The 20,305-nt window shown below is 43.2% G+C and overlaps 1 long non-coding RNA gene across 1 annotated transcript in view; it reads left to right on the top strand.

Moving 5' to 3' along the window:
* Positions 1 to 20,168, top strand: part of LOC123791866 (uncharacterized) — a 46,011-nt gene extending 25,843 nt beyond the window's left edge. The window contains exons 2-3 of the long non-coding RNA XR_015725963.1: positions 2,769 to 8,342; positions 8,872 to 20,168. This is a non-coding gene — a long non-coding RNA (uncharacterized LOC123791866). The remainder of the gene's footprint in view (positions 1 to 2,768; positions 8,343 to 8,871) is intronic.
* Positions 20,169 to 20,305: the final 137 nt, after the last annotated feature.

Raw genomic sequence — 20,305 nt, 5'->3', positions numbered from 1 at the left:
CTTCACTTTTGCCTGCAGAATATGGGGTATTTGAGGTGCCTAAAATACATTGCTTTTAAAATGGAAAAGCAGCTCTATTGTTTCAAAAACAGAAGAGCAAAGCCAAAACATTAAATTCTGATCCATGGGCAGTGGCGATTAGATTTGCTTCTTTTCTTCCACCTGTGTTTTGTTTTTTTATCCCTGTTGTAACCCCTGATTAATACTTCTGTCCTCAGGGTGTGGTTTCATGGTTTTGGCTACCACTTCCTGTCTCTACATGTCTAAGAGGGTCCCAGCAACTTACATTCTTCTGTTTTATAGGAACTGGCTGTTTTTCTCTTTTTCCCATCCGCTGAGCTGACTCCACTTAACTCAATGAATTTCAGCCTCTAGATTCCTTTATTTAATCAGTTGAGCTTTCTAATGTTCAACTCAATTGTGAATGCCAGACCTGTAGGTTTGGTCTGGTTTGATAAAACCATGGTGCTCGTTAGGGAGGCAGCTTGGAGAAAATGGTCCTAACTTCCAGACCTTGGTGAAATTCTAAGTGAGCTAGTAGAACAAGCCAAGTGAGAGTCGTAGAATCGTGAACCAATATGGACAAGCCCAGCTATTTGGGGGATTGAGGAGCCTCAAGTACATAGGAAAGAATTAGAATAAATCATAATCCTGTGTATGATATACTTTCCTCAATGGTCCTTGAGTAGCCTCTTCCATTAGATAGGATTATATTAATAGAGATCTAAACAGAGATGTGGATGTAGCTAAGCACCCGTTAATTCAACATGTAAAGGGAAAATTAAGATCTTGACAATAACCTAAATCTAAGTATACAGTTGCTTCTCCCACTTTCTCTCTCTGCCTTTCCCACTCAAGGCGGACATCTTGCTGAATTCCTTGTTGACCATTTTCCTGCCTTCCTTTTTAGGTAGTTTAATTGAATCTATTTATATGCATCCAAAGGAAATACTTGTACGTTAGTCACTTTTAGCTTTGTTTAAAAGGGCATCATTCTGTATCTTACCTTTAGGGATTGACTTCTCTTAATACATTGCTAAGATTCACCCATATTTTTGTGTGTTGCTATGGTCCATTCATTTTGACTTCTGAATAATATTCCATTGTATAGAGTTACTACAATTTGTTTATTCTCTCTTCTGTAGCTAGGCTTTCAGGTTCTTTGTGGGTTTTTGTTCTCGTGCCAGAAATACCGTGAACTTTCTTCGATAGTTACTTGCTGCACATGTGAAATCATTTCTCTTGTGTCTAGACCTAGGAGTAAAATTGTTAGGGCATTGGGTATGTGTATGAATTTCTGAGGGCTGTTGTAACAAACTATGACACGCTGGTAGCTTAACACAGAAATTTATTCTCTCCCATAGTTTGGGAGGCTAAAAATCCAAAGTCATTGTGCTGTCAGGGTTGGTTGCTACTGAAGGCTCTCAAGAAAAATCTGTCCCATGTTCCTCTCCAGGCTTCTGCTGCATCATTCCAGTCTCAGGCCTTTAGAAAGGCCTTCTCTCTGAGTGCTTCTGTTTCTGTCCTTTCTCTTCTCCTAAGGACAGCAGTCATATGGGATTTAGGGCCCACCCTCCTAATGTGATGTCATTTTTTTTTTAATGATTTTTTATTATATTATGTTAGTCACCATACAATGTGATGTCATTTTAACTAGCTAATTACATCTGCAAAGTCCATATAAGGTTCCAGGAGTTAGGACTTCAACATATATTTTTGAGGGACACGATACAGCCCATAACAGTGTATAAATGCCCAAATTTAGAAGAAAACGTCAAACTGCTTTCCAAGAAACTACAAAAATTTACACTCCCACCAGTATTGAATAAGACTTGGTATTACCAGGGGCACCTGAGTGGCTCGGTCGGTTAAGTGTCTGCCTTGGGCTCAAGTCATGATCCTGGGGTCCTGGGATCAAGCCCCAGTCGGGCTCCCATCTCAGCAGGGAGCCTGTTTCTCCCTCTCCCTCTGCTGGCCTTGTGATCTCTCCCCTCACCGCTCTCTAAAATAAATAAGTAAAATCTTTAAAACAATTTTTTTAAAAAGACGTGGTATTACCAGACTATTTAAATTTTTACCAACTGAATGCGTATAAAATTCTATGTCATTATAGTCTTGATTTATACTTCCTGATTATGAATTTTAACCCACATGGTAGTACTTCTACTTCTATATTACAAATAACCTTGCTTTTTCTTATATTTCATACTTCTTTGTCCTTTCCTTCTTTCTTCTGGGAGGTTTCCTCTACCTGGTCTCCCAAGTTGTTAACTTGTTCTCCATCTCTTCTGTTATTTGTCCATTTGATATGTTCATTTCAACTTTTACTATTTTTCATACCTAAGATTTCTTATTGGTTTGTTTTCTTGTTTCTTTTTTTAATAGCCATATATTTTTTAATCTCTTTTGTATGTTTATGAGGCCAATACTGGCCATTAGGTAAATGATTGATTCCTCTGTTTTTGTATATATACTTGGTTCTGTAATCTAATAGGTTATTTTTCATTTCAAGTGGTTGTGCTTCTCAAATATCTCCTGTTACTTTGATGTGTGAATTCCTTTTCCCCCAGAGGTATGTGCTCTGTCTGGTAATGCATATAAGGGAACACCTGTCCTAATTAGCTCATTCCCACTCAGCCCCAATTAGCCCAGAGAGTGGGGATGGATTAGGCCCAGGTTGGGGAAAGTAGCCAGGGCACCAAAAACCAGGTCACTCGCTCTCCGCTTCACAAGACAATGATGTCAGGATTTCACTCTTTGTCTTCCAGGGATATTCGACATTAGGAAAAGACCCTCTTGGAGGGTAATTTGCCAGCCCCATGGAGTATGGAGGGGAAGGAAAAGTGACAACCCAAGGTTAGTTAGCCCTCACTTCAAGCACAACCATTGAATCTAAAGTTGTGAATCTGACCTGAAGCCCTTGTTTGGTATCACTGGGAGGCACATCCTTGGCAGATTATCCGCCATTGGTCACTATTTGTACTGACATTCTCCTTCAGTGGACACCAGGAAATCTTTGTCCAGAAATATCTCTTTTTCAAGAATTTCCCAATTCTATATCCTATCTGTTTGCATTTCTTCCTTTATGATTCTTTTCTCTCCCACACTTCTTCAGACATTTCTTAAGATGCGCTGTGTGTCAGGCTCTGTGCTAGGTTCTGATTGTGACCGGTGTGAGAATCAAATGTTCTTAAAGCATTAAAAGGGAAAACAGAAATGTGGCCTAGTTTGGGACATTAAAGACAAATTTGACCTTCTTTCCCTGATCACACAGCAAGGAGAGAGTGCTGCGTTCCTCTGAGATGGAGCCCAGAAATGATGGTGGAAAGGTGCTCTAATCCAGTGTTCTAAGCTGGGCTGCTCCTAGAACCTGCTGGGGAGATTTTCTCAATTCCAATGTCCAGCCAGACATACACTGTCAATTAAATCATAATCTGTGGGGATAGAACCGAGGCATCAATAACTTCTAAAAATTCTCTAGGTAAATCCAGTGTACACCCAAGTATAAGAACCCTGCTTTATAGGCAAGTACCAGGCTTAGAACCAGGAGTTCTGAGTTAAATACCATTATGGTTGAATTGAGTCCCCCAAAATTCGTATGTTGAAGCTTCAACCCCTAGTGCCTCAGAAAGTGACTTTATTTGGAGATAGGATTTTTACAAAGGTAATCAAGTCAAAACAAGGTCCTTAGGGTGGACCCTAATTCGATTTGACTAGTGTCCTTATAAAAAGGGGAAATCAGGTTCGGATCTGCATACAGACGGAAAACCATGTGGCCGTGAGAACAGCCATCTACAATCCAAAGAGAAAGGTCTGAAACAGATCCTATCTTTATAGCCCTTAGAAGGGCCAACCCTACCAACGCTTTGTTTCAGACTCCTAGCCTCCGGAACTATGAGACAGTAAGTTTCTGTTGTTCAAGCCCAGTTTGTGGCAGTTTGCCACTGCAACCCTAACAAACCAAACAAATCCTGGTGTAGCCGTGTTTCAACCACGTGCACATCATTTCTCTTACAGTCCTTCAGTTACCGTATCAGAAAAACAGAAGATAAACCCTCCCTCAAAGGGTTGCTGAATTTAAACGGGATAACGTAAGTGAAAGCACCCAGCCTAGAGATTGAAACGTAGTGGGTGCTCAGTAAATGTTAGTCGAATCCGAGGCTTTTCTATTTGAACAGAGTTTTTTCAGCTTTAGCCAACTGTGGTCAGTTGGGCGGCGGTGGGGAGGGGCATATTAGGACCGACAGGACACCCTCTAGGTCTCCAGAAAACTAAATCAACATCTGTGTTCTCTTTAATTAGCCCCTTTCCACCCCGTACATTAGCCTAGGGCGCCCCAAAGCTTTTTAATCAGTCCGATCTTGGAAGGAACCCTTGTTCCTGAGGCCGGCCTCTAGGGGGCGCGCTGTCTCCAGAACCCGGGACTGGACTGGTCCGCCGCGCAGAGGGAGGGCAGAGAGCAGTTAGGAAGCTGCCGGGAGGGCTTGCCTTTTGCAGTCCTCCTTCCTCCCTGCGGCCGCTTCCTGCAGCAACGCGGGGAGAGGGAACACCCACACTGTGAGTGCTTCACTGAGAGCCCCCTAACACCCAGGTGCTACATCACTTACCCTGGACAGTCTTGTTCTTAAGCACAAATGAGTAAATTAAGGCTCAGGGAGGTTAAGTAAACTAGTCGAGGATCACACAGCTAAAGAGATAGCACCCAGGTCTGCTTTATTCCAAAAGCAGCAAAACACCTTTGGATCCAGCCCTCCACAGACAAGCCTAGTGACTTGCAAACCTAGTCATGCGCCCAGCGGAAGACCCCAGGGGCAAGAGAGCGAACACGGCCTTTACTGATTCTTTCCTTTTTCTCCCTAGAACCTGGAGCTGCTCTGACATCCATACTCATCTGTAGCACTCTTGGCGTCTACTGGTGATTTTTTACTGCTTGATGTATTCTGAAAGGGAAGGTGCTAAGGGTTAATTCCTTTTCATTCTTTTCTCCCCTTCTCTATCCCTCAGGATGGTTGATTTTCACAGCGGCTCCAAAGGAGTATTTAGGACAGTTTAGGAGCAAGTGTTTTAATTATTTACTGCCTCTCCATTGAGGGAGTCAGGACACATTAAAAAAACAGTAGTAACTATATGTAATTAATTGACTGCTCATGTCTACACTGCTAGGCAACAGCAGAGTTTTTCCACCAAGACATAGTCTTCTGTAACAGAAAAACTAACCAATGTTAATTCTAATGTTTTACGTCACAGAATTTGTACTCTGAGTCTGTCCAGGTAATATTCTCCAACTTCTTCCTGCAGTCATCCATGCATTCACTTACCCATCCAACCCACCCACCCACCCACCCACCCACCCATCCATCCACCCACCCATCCTGCTGACAGTTCAGAGTCCACAGTGCAAAGCCATGGATAGGTGTACCTGGCCAGCGTTTTGCCCGCAGGACATTTGTGACTCATGGGAGAAATGGTACCACGAGCAGGTTGAAAAAACTCTCTTTGATGAAGGCCATGCTCATCCAAAAGATGCCAGTTCTCTCTGCAGTTTTTGTTGTTTGGTTTTGTAGCAATTCTTTTTAAGAGGATTAGAGAGATTAGAGAAATAGCTGGGAGGCAGGGATTCGTGTCCTCTCTGTTGTGCTAACCGATGCTGAGCCTGTGGACGAGGCCATTGGCTTGTGTGTTTGTAAAATAAGGAACGTGGGCTCCTTTTCTGCTCTGCCAGTCTCTCATGTCCTAAGCTGGTGTCATCAACTGCAGCAGCCTCGAAACTCCTCTAGTATCTCACCTGCCCACACCAAAGTTCACAGGACATACTGCTGTCCTTGTGCAAGGTATACCGTATTGAGACCCCTGGAAAAGAGACCTAGGGCTGAGACAGCCTCCCCACCCCCACCCCTTGTGCATTTGTTCTCTAGGTTAGTAGGCACAGGGAGGCCCTTTGTTCTTCTGACATCTTTGTTCAAATATGCCATCACAAATATCTAAGTAAATATTATCCCGTGTCGTGGAGAGTAAAGACACTTGAAAGGTGCTTGTGAATGGAAGTCATAATAAAAGCACAGAAAGTGTACAGAACAATTCCTGTGCCTTGGGTCAAGCTGACGGAATCCGATCTTCAGGCCTTGGCACCCTTTCCTTCTCCCCATTTCTGGCGGAGCACCCTTCCCCCAGCCTTGGTGCCCATCAAAGCTGCAGAGCAGGGAGAGTACAGTGTTCAGAGGGAGGCAGAACAAGAAGCAAGGGCTGGCTCTGCCCGTCACTTGTCTCCAGGCCTGGTGTCCTCGGCTGCCAAATGAGGCTGGGATGCCTACTGGGCACGTGAAATTGAGGGGTGTAATTACGACAATGGTATGTGGCATGTGGTAAATATGTTTTGTAAAGAGTATTACCTTCCCCAGGCACCTGTCCTACCTCCAAATACCATTGTCTTGCGTTTTTAGAGTTTAACATAGGTTGAGGGACGGTGCACACTCGGTCTGTGACACTTGTCTGAAACCCTCCCTGACTTCCCGTTGCACTTCGGAGAGGGACTGTGCCTGTCTCCTATCCCCAGCACCTGGCAGAGTCTGGCACAAAGCTCCTTCGAAGTTCACACCATCAGACAAAAAACCTGCTCTCACCTGCCAGCCTCTTTATTACTCCTTCCTCCTTAATGACTTGAGTATTGGGCTCACAATCTTCATTTCCAGCAATCAGTTCTGTCACTATCTGGGGAATGATCCGTCTTACACCTTGGCCTCTCTGTTTCTTGACCTCACCCCAGATGATCTTCACTTTGCCACTCTGGAGTCCGATGCTTGACCTTGTCATCCCCTCTAAATCTCAGTTTGAAGCCCCTCCCTTCCTGACCACCTCGTCTCTATCTAGCTACTGCCTGTAATACCCTCTTCCCAGCAATTCAGTGGCCCTGTCATTGTTTTCATCACCTGTCACAGCTGTTTTTTGCTTCCTACTGGGCCCAGCCTAGATTAAATGGTCCATCATTAAAAGTGCTTCCTCATAAATATCACTAACTCCTTGGCTCTGTCTTCAGCCTTGAGGAGACCCAACTATCCCCTTTACTCCATGCCTGTACCCAAGCAGTGAGAGAGGAACACTGGCTGGCGTGACTGTTCGCACTTCAGTCGATGGCCACGAACCTCAAGGTCCCTACACACTGCCCACAAATCCTATGTGCTTCCTATGTCCCTTCCTACTTAAAAAGTAGTCTTGGACCAACAGTGCAGGCCTTGCCAGGGAGTTTGGCACAAACGCAGAAGCTCAGGCCCCACTCAGACTTACTGAATCGGGATCTGCATCTTAACAAAGTCACCGGGTGACTCATCCCACATGAAATGTTCTGAGGCACTGCCCTAAGTGGCTTGCTTTCTGGATGGCCAGAAATTCATCCGTCATCTTCACATCTTCAGCGTGCTCCCATCTGCCTCACATCCCGTCCTCCCTCCTGTGAGGCTGCGAGCAGGGTCAGGGTGAGCGGGGGCAGTTGCCTTTCTTCAGCCTCTGGATCTCATCCCTCTCTCATCTGCATCCCTGAATCACGAATTGCTCCTTGGCTACAGGACCCGTCCTAGCCCCATTTTAAAAGACTCTCTCCTGATCCTACAGCCTGTGCAGACTGCCCGCTTCTTGACTCACCAGCAAACTCCTGGGCCCTCTCTCCCCTGAGATTCTCATGGCTCACTTCTTCTCTTCCGTTAGGGCTTTCCTCAGATGCCATTTCAGCACAGCGGCCTTCTCTGACCACCTTTATAAAATAACACATGCACCTTTTATCTTTAATTATCTTTATGACACTTTCCACCATCCGGTGTGTCCATTTTTTTTAAGAGTATTTATTTATTTATTTATTTGAGAGAGAGAGAGAGAGAGAGAGCATGTTGGGGGGGGAGGGGCAGAGGGAAAGGGAGAAGCAGACTCCTCGCTGAGCAGGGAGCCCAATGAGGGGCTTGATCCCAGGATCCGGAGATCATGACCTGGGCCACCCAGGCGCCCCTGATGTGTCTATTTCTTTGGCGTCTTTCTCCCCACTCTGGAATGGAATCTCCAGGAATCAGGGTCTTTTCCCATTTTGTCTGTGGCCGTATCCCCAGTCACTCCTGTTGCATGGATGAGGAGGGGCTGGTGGGGAATGCCACACGCCAGGGAGAGACATGAGGTGACCAAGGAAGCCCTCAGAAGGGCACGATCTCAGAGTCCTCCACATTTGATAAGAGGCGATGGCTCAAATAACAGTGTCTTTTTCTCCCTTCATCATTTTTCTTTAGTCAGGGTTCATTTGTTGCAAGGATACTGAAATGCTCTCATCATCGCAAGTGAAGAAGAGGAAGACAGTTCTCATAAGAGTAAGAAGAATCTCGCTAATTCTCATGGGGGGAGATCAGGGGGACTGCAGAGACCCTGGAATGTCTCCTGATGGCCTCCAGGGACTCTCCCCTCCACATATTCTTGCCCTGGTGGGGGGCCTCCCACCCCAAATAGGCCTGACTTGTGTGTAACTGATAGGATTGCAGAAACAATGGTGTGTGGCTTCTGAAGCTAGGTCACAAAAGACACCGTGGCTGCCACCTTGCTCCCTTCTGGGTCACTCACTCCGGGGAAGCCAGCAGCCATCTCTGAGGTCCAGGTGGGGCAGAACAGAGGCCTCCCGCCCACAGCCAGCACGGTTTCCCATCCAGGAGGGCAAGCCTCCTTCCAAATGGATCCTCCAGCCCTCATCAACCCTCTCTTTTCTCTGCCATGCCTTTCTCTGTTCCCTTGCTTTCTGTGGCCAAACGCTCTGTGGTCTATGCCATTTTCCCACTTCTCTCTGCAGATGGACTTTCTGGCTTACTTTTTTTTTTTTTTTTTAAGATTTATTTATTTATTTTACAGAGAGAGCGAGCGAGCACACAGTGGGGAGGACAGAGAGTCCACGCTGAGGATGGAGCCCGAGATCATGACCTGAGCTGACACCAATTGTGGGACACTCAAGAGATTGCACCGCCCAGGCGCCCCTCAGCATTTTAATATGCAAATGGTAAAAATGGGTTGCCAGCTGTCGGTCTGCACAGGAAGTTGGCCAACCTTTTCTATAAAGGGCCAGGTAGTAAAGACCTGAGGCTTTGCAGGCCCTATGCCTTCTTTTTTTTATTTTCTTTAGATTTTATTTATTTGAAAGAGAGAGCACAAGTGAGGCGAGGGGCAGAGGGAGAAGCAGACTCCCCGCTGAGCAGGGAGCCCGATGCTGGGTTCGATCCCAGGACCCTGAGATCATGATCTAAGCCGAAGGCAGACTCTTAATGGCTGAGCCCCCCAGGAGCCTCCCCGGCAAATCAGTTCTGTCCAAACAGACAGCAGTGAGACTATACAGGCTAAGGAAGGGGCAGGGGCAGGTTTTGCAAGGAAGGAATGTGACTGGTCAGGAGCTGACACACATCTTTAGCACAATCACAGTCAGTTCATTTGTGGTAATTGACCATCTACATTGAACTGAGCATTTTGATAGAATCTGGGAATATAAAGATGACTGATACATGATTCCCAATAAAAACTATTATGTGTCTTATGCTTAGATGTGCCAGGCTCGCCACTAAATACTTTATACAAATCATCTCACTTGACTCTCAAAGAAACACTATGAGGAAGCTAAAGTTCAGAAAGGTTAAGTAACTTGTTTAGGGTCTCACAGTAACAGGAGGCCAAGCCACCTACTCTAAAGCCAGGGTTCTTGACCTTTATGACTCCTGCAATTCAGTGCTGCTTCCCAGGTTCCTTGAGGATTTCTGCCCTCCAAAAAGCCCATAGTCTCCTTAGACTTTATTTTTTTATATGTAAATTCTTTTTTTGTGTGTAAATTAATTTTGAATCCCTTTTCTAAAAGTCTTTTGCCGTTAAGACTAATTATGTACTCATGACCTTGATTGTTAGTAAAGTGACTCTACAATTAAAAATGAGTTAGAGGGAGCCCTGTTAGCTGGACAGAGCCTGCACCTGGCCCAATCTCCTGGCGTTCAGGATTTGGGGGCCACTTATAGACTGTCAGCCGTTGGGGCCTGCAGCTGCCATGGCTTATCACAAAGACACATTTAGGATCATTGCTGAGGAGGTCAGGGATTCAGGCCCTGTTAGTCTCTCTCCATCTCTAAACTCTCAGAAATTGCAACGTGAGAAACATTTTAATGGTCTGTTTGCATCATTAGTCAGCAAATTAGAAAGCAAACTGCAGTGAATTAAATACATAATTTCCCCGAAGAGGCTCCTTATTCCTTTAATCGTGAAACATTTTAATTTTTTTTTGAAGTCAGAAAAATACTTTTTAAAGGAGTGAGTTAGACACATTAGAATCTAAATCCTGGAGATTACTGTGTTTCTATTCAAGTTCAAATCCCCATTAATAATATCTACCAAAACACAACACACACACACTATCCCCGAACACTACTGTTTCATGTTAACACTATTTGTGTTCTGTAATTCTGAAGCTACAAATCAATCATAAATCATTATGTAATACTATTACTTTTTTTAGGTTTGACAATGGAATCGTTCTGTTTCAAAACAGAGTCCTTGTCTTGTAGAGACTGTGGTAGATTAAAAGGCCTGGCCACAGGACTTTGCAATTTCTCTCATCAAGGGAAGAAGCCCCTTTCCTCCCCTTCTACCTGGGCCGACCTTGTGATTTGTTTAGGCTGGTAGGATGAGCTGGAAGTGAGGTTGCATGGGTTCTGAAGCCCAGACATTAAGGAGCCTTGCAGTTTCCACTTTCACCCTCTTCCAATGCTGCCGTCGCCATGTAAGAAGTAGAATTAGACAACCGAATGAAGAGACATGACATGGAGAGAGAGCCCCAGCTGGCAGCCAGCACCGAGACCCCAGGCATGTGAGTGAGGCAATCCTAGACTGGCCCAGCCTACTCAGGCCACTAGGTGTCTGCAGCTGCGTGAACCGCCACAGCGGACACCACTGGCAGAATCACCAGGTAAGCCCGGCCTAACTGCAGAAGTGTGAGCAAACAAATGGTTGTTGTTATAAGCCACTATGTTTTGGGGTGGCTTGCAGATAACAAGTACAGAGATACATACTGAAATATTTAGGGATGAAATTATACATTGTCTTGCACTTGCTTAAAAATAATATGGTGGTAGGAGGAAGATGGTGGAGGTGTAGATGAAGTAAGATTAGATGTAAGTTAATAATTGTTGATGATAGATGATACATATGTTGGGGGATTCATTATTCTCTCTCTCCCTTTCTAATTTTAAAATGTTGGGATGTAGTTGAAATTTTCCCTAATAAAGTTTTGAAAAAAAAGTCAGTATTACACTATTGCAAACCAAGTGGAAAAATTGCCTTTCTAGTATGGTAGAACTTAACCTTTAATGTTGAATATCGGAAGACTTCATGAATAGTCCCATAAAAAAATAGAATCAAGCCAAAGAAATCAGGCTAAGAGAAATATGGTGCAGAGAAAGAGCAAAAGATTTGGGTATTGGTTCTCAAACCACCTGAGACCGAATGAGTGCTGCAAACATGCATGGGAGCCAAGTTTCAAAATTAAATGCTGGGAAAGAAGTTGAATCCTTTTCAATCACCTACATGTCAGACCTTATGCCAAATGCAGGAGAAGCAAGACAAAGAGCAACACCACACCACGACGGCCACCACCACCCCCCAGTTCATCGAACAGTCTCGTCTGCCTTTGGACAGCTGTAATCTCCTTAGCACAGGGTTGGGAACTTTAAATGCCTAAAGAGTGCGGTCAGGAACATACATGAGTGAGATGATCGCAAGGTGGGGACTGTGGCAGAGTGGACAGCATGTGTTCTAGTGAGGAAGAGCTGGATGAGGATCCAGAGAAGCTTCTAGAAAGGTCACTGCAGCAGAAGGAGCTGGTTCTCCCAACAGCAACTCTTCCCTCACATTACAGTAGACTCACACTACAATAGACTTTATATCTGGGCACCAGGAAGCCCAAAATAAAGACTGTGTTTTCAGCCTCCTTAGTTGCTGGATGTGGCCATGGATTAAGATTGAGACAGTGGATTATAAAAATAATATGTGCAACTCCCAGGTTATGCCCTTAAAGAGAGAGATCTTATCCCCGCCTTCCATTTCCTCTCCTTTCAGTCCCCTACTGAGACAGAGAGACCATAGCATGACAGTAAACATCCAGGGGAGGGGGGGGTGACAGGGCCGCATCATGACTTTGGAGAGCCCTCGATACCTATGGCTTTATGGGCCCCTTCTTCCATTAAAAAAAAAAAAAAAGTGTTAAAACTTCTATTTGATAACTGTATTGATATAATGACAAATATAATCCAGGCTCGATTCATTTTTATATATTCATTATTATTATATTTATTTATTTTCTCTGATTCTAAATGAGATTAAAACATTTTCATGGATCCTAAAACTATCACAGGCCTGAGGCACTGTGCCTGCTGTGTCTCATGGGTCAGCCGGTGCTGGATGGTGGAACAGTTAGAGAGGAGAGCCAGCAGGCCAGGGAGCGCAGCACAAACAGGACCCCGTGAAAGAGAATGAACATCTGTCTTTTTAAAAAGTTACTGTTATTTGGGTTCTCTCTGACATCCATTTGAACCTGCATGTCTCCATGAAGACAGCCATTGAACCCCATGACTGGAGGCCCAAGAGGCTTGCTGAAGGAGGGGACGTCATGAAGGATGCATGGGAATTGGCCAAGTGAATGAGAGAGGGTGAAGGAGAGCCTTTCAGGCAAGAAAACAGCCAAGGCCAAGAGGAGACACAGTGAGGGGAATCATGGGAACTTCACATGGGGGGTTCAAATGCAAGGGTGTGTGTGTGTGTCTGTCTGTCTGTCTGTCTGTCTGTGTTGAGTGCCTGTTCCTTTGATCTGTTCTGCGGACAGCCCTGGTGTTTGGACATGTTCTGTAATCTCTTGAACTCCAGTGCCTACCACAGCCAGCGGAACTCGAATGATGAGACATCCATGAGGTAAGGACTGTGCCTGAGAGAAGAGCATGTGCCACCACTGACAAGCTGTAGCCATTGTCATGTGAGATTGCAGGACCAGAGTTAAAAGGGCTCCTCCGTTTCCTGAGAAGCCAGAAATTCAATGTTGGTTGTGAAACTCTTGACTTAAATGTAGGCCATTCACTGGCACTAAACTCCTCAGTGTCCAGTGGAGATTAGTTATTCAGTGTCACAATTCAGGATTGGGGACAAGGCTGGATTTGGAATCTTTTTTTTTTTTAAAAGATTTTATTGATTTATTAGAGAGAGACAGCCTGTGAGTGAGCAGGGAAAGGGGCAGCGAGGGAGGGGGAGAGAATCTGAAACAGACTGTGCACTGAGCAGGGAGCCCGACACAGGGCTTGATCCCATGACCACAAGGTCATGACCTGAGCCGAACCAAGAATCTGACGCTTAACTGACTGCACTGCCCAGGTGCCCCTGGAATCATTAAAAGGCTGAAAACAGCCCTGCTCAAATGCTTTGATTCAGTAGGGTTAATAACATTGTTGAATCCTTTTTCCCCGTTCTTTCATTTTCTTCCCCAATTTTTAAAATTGCAGTAAAATTACAAATAATGTAAAATTTACCATTTTACCAATTATTAGGTGTACAGTTCAGTGGTGTTAAGTACATTCCCACTATTGCACAACCATCACCACCATCCACCTCCAGGACCATTTACATTTTGCAAAACTGAAACTCTGTACCCATTAAACAATAGCTATTCATTTCCCTATTTCCCCAGCCCCTGGCAACCACCATGCTACTTTCTGTCTCCATGGTTTTGATTACTCTAAATAGCTCATATCAGTGGAATCATACAGTATTTGTTTTTTCTGACTAGTTATTTCACTCAGCATGTCCTTGAGGTCCATCCATGTTGTACATATTTCAGAATTTCCTTCCTTTTTAAAGGCTGAATAATAGGGGGGCCTGGGTGGCGCAGTCCTTAAGCGTCTGCCTTCAGCTCAGGGCGTGATCCCAGCGTTCTGGGATCGAGCCCCACATCGGGCTTCTCCGCTGGGAGCCTGCTTCTTCCTCTCCCACTCCCCCTGCTTGTGTTCCCTCTCTCGCTGGCTGTCTCTGTCAAATAAATAAATAAAATCTTTAAAAAAAAAATAAAGGCTGAGTAATATTCCATTGTGTGTGTGTGTGTGTAACACATTTTGTTTATCCATTCATTCACTGAGGGCACTTGGGTTGCTTCCGTGTTTCAGCTATTGTCAATAACGCTGCTATAAGCATGGGTGTACAAATACCTTTTTTTTTTTTTTTTTTTGAGAGAGAGAGCACATGTGCACGAGCTAAGGAGAGAGAGGGAGAGAAACTGAAGTGGGCTCCATGCCCAGCGCAGAGCCCAACACAGGTCTCAATCTCACGACCCTGAGATCATGATCTGAGCTGATATCAAGAGGTGGTTGCTTAACCAACTGAGCCTCCCAGGTGCCCCACAAATATCTTGAAGACCTTGCTTTAGCAGGGAGGCAAGATAGCAGAAGTCCTGGGGACCTCATTTCATTTAGTCCCTTGAATTTAGCTAGATAACTATCAAATCATTCTGAACACCTATGAATTCAACCTGAGATGTAAGAAAAGAATTACAAGGTAGGGGTGTGGAGAAGTAATCTGAGGGGATAAATCAGAAGATAAACGGCAGGGGGAGAAAGCATCCGTAAGCCAGCTACCAGAAAGTGATATAACCCTAGAGTGCAAAATTGGAACTTTTAGAAGTCTGCTCCAGTGAGAGCCATCCCTGCCTGAAAGGTGCTCAGGTGGTGAAGTGGGGTGGAATCCTAGGTGGGACAGTGTGGTCTCAGGATCCCCAGGATCACAGAAAGACTGGGGGTGTCTGAGCCCACAGAGTTCCCAAGCATTGGAGCTGGAAACCGGCTACAATTAGTGAGCGCAGGAGTGGGTTCTCAGCTCAGTTTGACACAAACGGCCACCGAGGCACGGTTTGGTGACCGCTCTCCATGTGGGGACCCTGCAAAGGGCAGAAACAGGCGACCCTCCACCTTCTCTTGGGAGGGCGGTGCAGGTGCGTGCACTATCAGACGACCACTCTTCCTGGGGGGCCCTGCAAGTGGCAGCTCTGCAGTGATCCTCCTCCTTCCCCTGCGTGGATCAACCTGGATGTGCACTGTAGGAGTCTGCAGAGTTTGACTCAAAAGTGAAGACTGCTTTCCTTGAGGGTTTACTGAAGAGAGGGGACTGCGATCTTTCAGCTCCAGCTCTGAAAATGGGGCACAGCCATTTTCATTCTCATCCTCTAAAGACAAATTAGATTTTAAACAAAGACTGTAGTAAGGGATGAAGATGGACATATATCATACTTAAAGGGTCTATCCAACAAGAAGATCTAACAATTATAAATGTTTATGCTCCTAACTTGGGAGTAGCCAATTATATAAAACAATAACAAAATGAAAGAAACACACTGATAATAAAATAATAGGGGACTTAGACATCCCACTCACAGCAATGGACAGATCATCTAAGCAGAAGATCAACAAAGAAATAATGGCTTAGAATGACACACTGGACCAGATGGACTTCACAGATATATACAGAGCATTTCATCCTAAGCAACAGAATACACATTCTTCTCAAGTGCACATGGAACATTCTCCAGAATAGATCATATACTGGGTCACAAATCAGGTCTCAACTGCTACCAAAAGACTGGGATTATTTCTTGCGTATTTTCAGACCACAATGCTTTGAAACTTGAACTCAATCACAAGAGGAACTTCGGAAGGAACTCAAACACTTGGAGGTTAAAGAGCAACGTATTAAAGAATGAATGGGTCAACCACGAAATTAAAGAAGAATTTTAAACATTCATGGAAACAAATGAAAATGAAAACACAACTGTTCACAACCTTTGGGATACACCAAATGTGGTCCTAAGAGGGAAGTATATAGCAATACAAGCCCTTCTCAAAAAATTTAAAAAGTCTCAAACACACAAGCTAATCTTACACCTAAAGGAGCTGGAGAAAGAACAGAACCTTACACCTAAACCCAGCAGAAGAAGAGAATTAATAAACATTAGAGCAGAAATCAATGAAATAGAAACCAAAAGAACAGTAGAACAGAACAATGAAACTAGAAGCTGATTCTTTGGAAGAATTAGTTAGATCAATAAGCCCCTGACCAGACTCATCAAAAAGAAAAGAGAAAGGACCCAAATTAATAAAATCATGAATGCAAGGGACGAAATCACAACCAACACCAAAGAAATACAAACAATTTCAAGAACATATTATAAGCAACCATATGCCAACAAATTAGGCAATCTGGAAGAAATGGATGCATTCCTGGAAACTTATAAACTACCAAAATTGAAACAGGAAGAAATAGAAAACCTGAACAGACTCATAACCGCAAGGAAATTGAAGCAGTAATCAAAATTCACAAGAGTCCAGGGCCAGATGGCTTCCCAGGTGAATTCTACCAAACTTTTTTAAAATTATTTTTTAAAAAAGATTTTATGTATTTATTTGAGAAAGATTGAGTGAGAGAGAAAGAACAAAAGGGAGGGGCAGAGGCAGAAGCAGACTCTCTGCTGAGCAGGGAGCCTGATGTGGGACTCGATCTCAGGACCCTGGGATCATGACCTGAGCCGAAGGCAGAAGCTTAACTGCCTGAGCCACCCAGGTGCCCTCTACCAAACATTTAAAGAAGAACTAATGCCTATTCTTCTGAAGCTGTTTCAAAAAATAGAAAGGGAAGGAAAACTTACAAACTCGTTCTCTGAGGCCAGCATTACCTTGATCCTAAAACCAGACAAAGACCCCACCAAAAAGGAGAATTATAGACCAATATCCCAGATGAACATGGATGCCATAATTCTCACCAAGAAACTAGCCAGTAGGACCCAACAGTACATTAAAAGGATTATTCACCATGACTGATTTATTCCTGGGCTGCGAGGATGGTTCAACATCCGTAAACCAATCAATGTGATACGTTACATTAATGAAAGAAAGGACAAGAACCACATGATCCTCTCAACTGATGCAGAAAAAGCATTTGACAAAATACAATACTCTCCACAGTGTAGGGATAAAGGGAACATACCTCAATATCATAAAATATACAAACAGCTCACAGTGAATGTCATTCTCAATGGGGAAAAACTGAGGGCTTTTCCCCTAAGGTCAGGAGCACAACAGGGATGCCTGCTCTCACCAGTATTGTTCAACATAGCACTATAAGTCCTAGCCTCAGCAATCAGACAGCAGAAAGAAATAAAAGGCATTCAAATTGGAAAAGAAGAAGTCAAACTCTCTCTCTTCGCAGATGACATGATACTTTATGTGGAAAACCCAAAAGACTCCACCCCAAAATCGCTAGAACTCATACAGGAATTCAGCAATGTGGCAGGATATAAAATCAATGCACAGAAATCAGTTGCATTTCTATACACTAACAATGAGACAGAAGAAAGTGAAATTAAGGAATCAATCCCATTTAAAATTGCACCAAAAACCATAAGATATCTAGGAATAAACTAACCAAAGAGGTTAAGGATCTGTACTCTAAAAACTACAGAACACTTATGAAAGAAATTGAAGAAGATGTAAAGAAATGGAAAAACATTCCATGCTCATGGATTGGAAGAATAAATATTGTTAAAATGTCTATGCTACCCAAAGCAATCTACATATTCAATGCAATACCCATCAAAATACCATCAACATCTTTCACAGAGCTGGAACAAATAATCCTAAAATTTGTATGGAACCAGAAAAGAGCCTAAATAGAGCAATATTGAAAAAGAAAATCAAAGCTGGTGGCATCACAATGCCTGACTTCAAGCTATATTACAAAGCTGTAATCATCAAGAGAGTATGGTCCTGGCACAAAAACAGACACATAGATCAATGGAACTGAATAGAGAATCCAGAAATAGACCCTCAACTCTATGGGCAACTAATCTTCGACAAAGCACGAAAGAATATCCAATGGAAAAAGGACAGTTTCTTCAACAAATGGTGCTGGGAAAATTGGACAGCCACATGTAGAAAAATGAAACTGGACCATTCTCTTTCACCATACACAAAGATAAACTCAAAATGAATGAAAGACCTAAATGTGAGACAGGAATCCATCAAAATCCTAGAGGAGAACACAGGCAGCGACCTCTGTGACCTCAGCTGCAGCAACTTCTTGCAGACACATCTTCAAAGGCAAGGGAAACAAAAGCAAAAATGAACTATTGGGACTTCATCAAGATAAAAAGGTTCTGCATAGCAAAGGAAACAGACAACACAATGAAAAGGCAACCTACAGAATGGGAGAAGATGTTTGCAAATGACTATCAGATAAAGAGCTATTATCCAAGATCTAAAAGGATCTTGACAAACTCAACACCCCAAGAAACAAATAATCCAGCCAAGAAATGGGCAGAAGACATGAACAGACATTTCTCCAAAGAAGACATACAAATGGCCAACAGACACATGAAAAAATGTTCCACATCACTTGGCATCAGGGAAATACAAATCAAAACCAAAATGAGAGAGCACCTCACACCAGTCAGAATGGCTATAATTAACAAGACAGGAAACAACAGATGTTGGTGAGGATGCAGAGAAAGGGGAACCCTCTTACACTGTTGGTGGAAATGGAAGCTGGTACAGTCACTCTGGAAAACAGTATGGAGGTTCCTCAAGAAGTTAAAAATAGAGCTACTCTATGACCCAGCAACTGTGCTGCTAGGTATTTACCCCAAAGATACAAATGTAATGATCGTAAGAGGCACATGCACCCCAGTGTTTATAGCAGCAATGTCCACAATAGCCAAACTATGGACAGAGCTGAGATGTCTATTGACAGATGAATGGATAAAGAAACTGTGCTATATATATACGATGGAATATTACTCAGCTATCAGAAAGGATGAATACTTACCATTTACATCAACGTAGATGGAACTGGAGGCTATTATGCTGAGCAAAATAAGTCAGTCAGAAAAAGACAATTATATGGTTTCATTCATATGAGGAATTTAAGAAACAGCATAGAGGATAAGTGGGAAGGGAGGGGAAATTGAATGGGAAGTCATCAGAGAGGTAGAAAAACCATGAGAGACTCTTAACTATAGGAAACAAACTGAGGGTTGCTGGAGGGGAGGTGGGGGGGGATGGGGTAACTGGGTGATGGGCATTAAGGAGAGCACATGATGTGATGAGCACTGGGTGTTATATGCAACTGATGAATTGTTGAACACCGCATCTGAAACTAATGATGCACTCACTATATGTTGGCTAATTGAATTTAAAAAAAAGACCTTGCTTTAAGCACTTTTGGATATATACCCTGAAGTGGAATTGCTGGATCATAGGTAATTCTACTTTTTAATTTGTTGAGGAACTTCCTACTGTTTTCTGCAGTGGCTATGCCATTTTACATTCTTACCAACAGTGCACAAGCGTTCCACATCCTCACCCACACTTATTTTGTTTTTCTTGATTATACACCTAGTGGGTATGAGGGGTAGTATGGTAGTTTTGAATTGTATTTCCCTAATGATTAGTGATATTAAGCATCTTTGCATGTACTTTTTGGCCACTTGCATATCTTCTTTGGAGAAGTATCTATTGATGTCTTTTGCCCATTTTTAAATCAGATTGTTTTTGTTGTTGTTGAGTTTTAGGAGTTCTCTCTGTATATTGCATAGCAATCCCTTATCAAATATATGATTGACAAATATTTTTTTATTATTCTGTAGGGTTTTTCTCTTTACTCTTTTTACTGTTGATATTGTCTTTTGATGCACGACATATAAAATTTTTCATGAAATCCAATTAGTCTATTGTGCTTGTGTTGTCTGTGCCTGTGGTGTCCTATCCAAGAAATCATTCCCAAATCCAATGTCATGAAGCTTTTGCCCTAACTTTCTCCTAAGGGTTTTGTAGTTTTAGGTCTTACATTTCAGTTTTTAATCCATTTTGAGTTCATGTTTATATATGGTGTTAGGTAGGGGTCCAATTTTATTTTTTGCATGTGGATAACCAGTTTTCCTATCACCCTTTCCCTATTGAGTGGTCTTGGCACCCTTGTCAAAAATAATTTTATTATACATGGGAGGGTTTATTTCTGGGCCATCTATTCTATTCCGTTGGTTTATATATCTGTCTTTAGGCCAATACCACATTGTTTTCATTACTGTAGCTTTGAAGTAAGCTTTGAAATCAGGAAGTGTGAGACATCCAATTTTGTTCTCCTTTTTCAAAGTTGTTTTGGCTATTTGGGGTCCCTTGAGATTCCATATGAACTTTAGGGTGGGTTTTTCTATTTCTGCAAAAAAAAAAAAATCACT

This window comes from Ursus americanus, chromosome 10, assembly GCF_024610735.1.
Source record: "Ursus americanus isolate L20-20 chromosome 10, mUrsAme1.1.p, whole genome shotgun sequence".
NCBI lineage: Eukaryota > Metazoa > Chordata > Mammalia > Carnivora > Ursidae > Ursus > Ursus americanus.
Note: the sequence above shows the minus strand (reverse complement) of the source record. Positions and strands in the feature narration are given on the sequence as shown.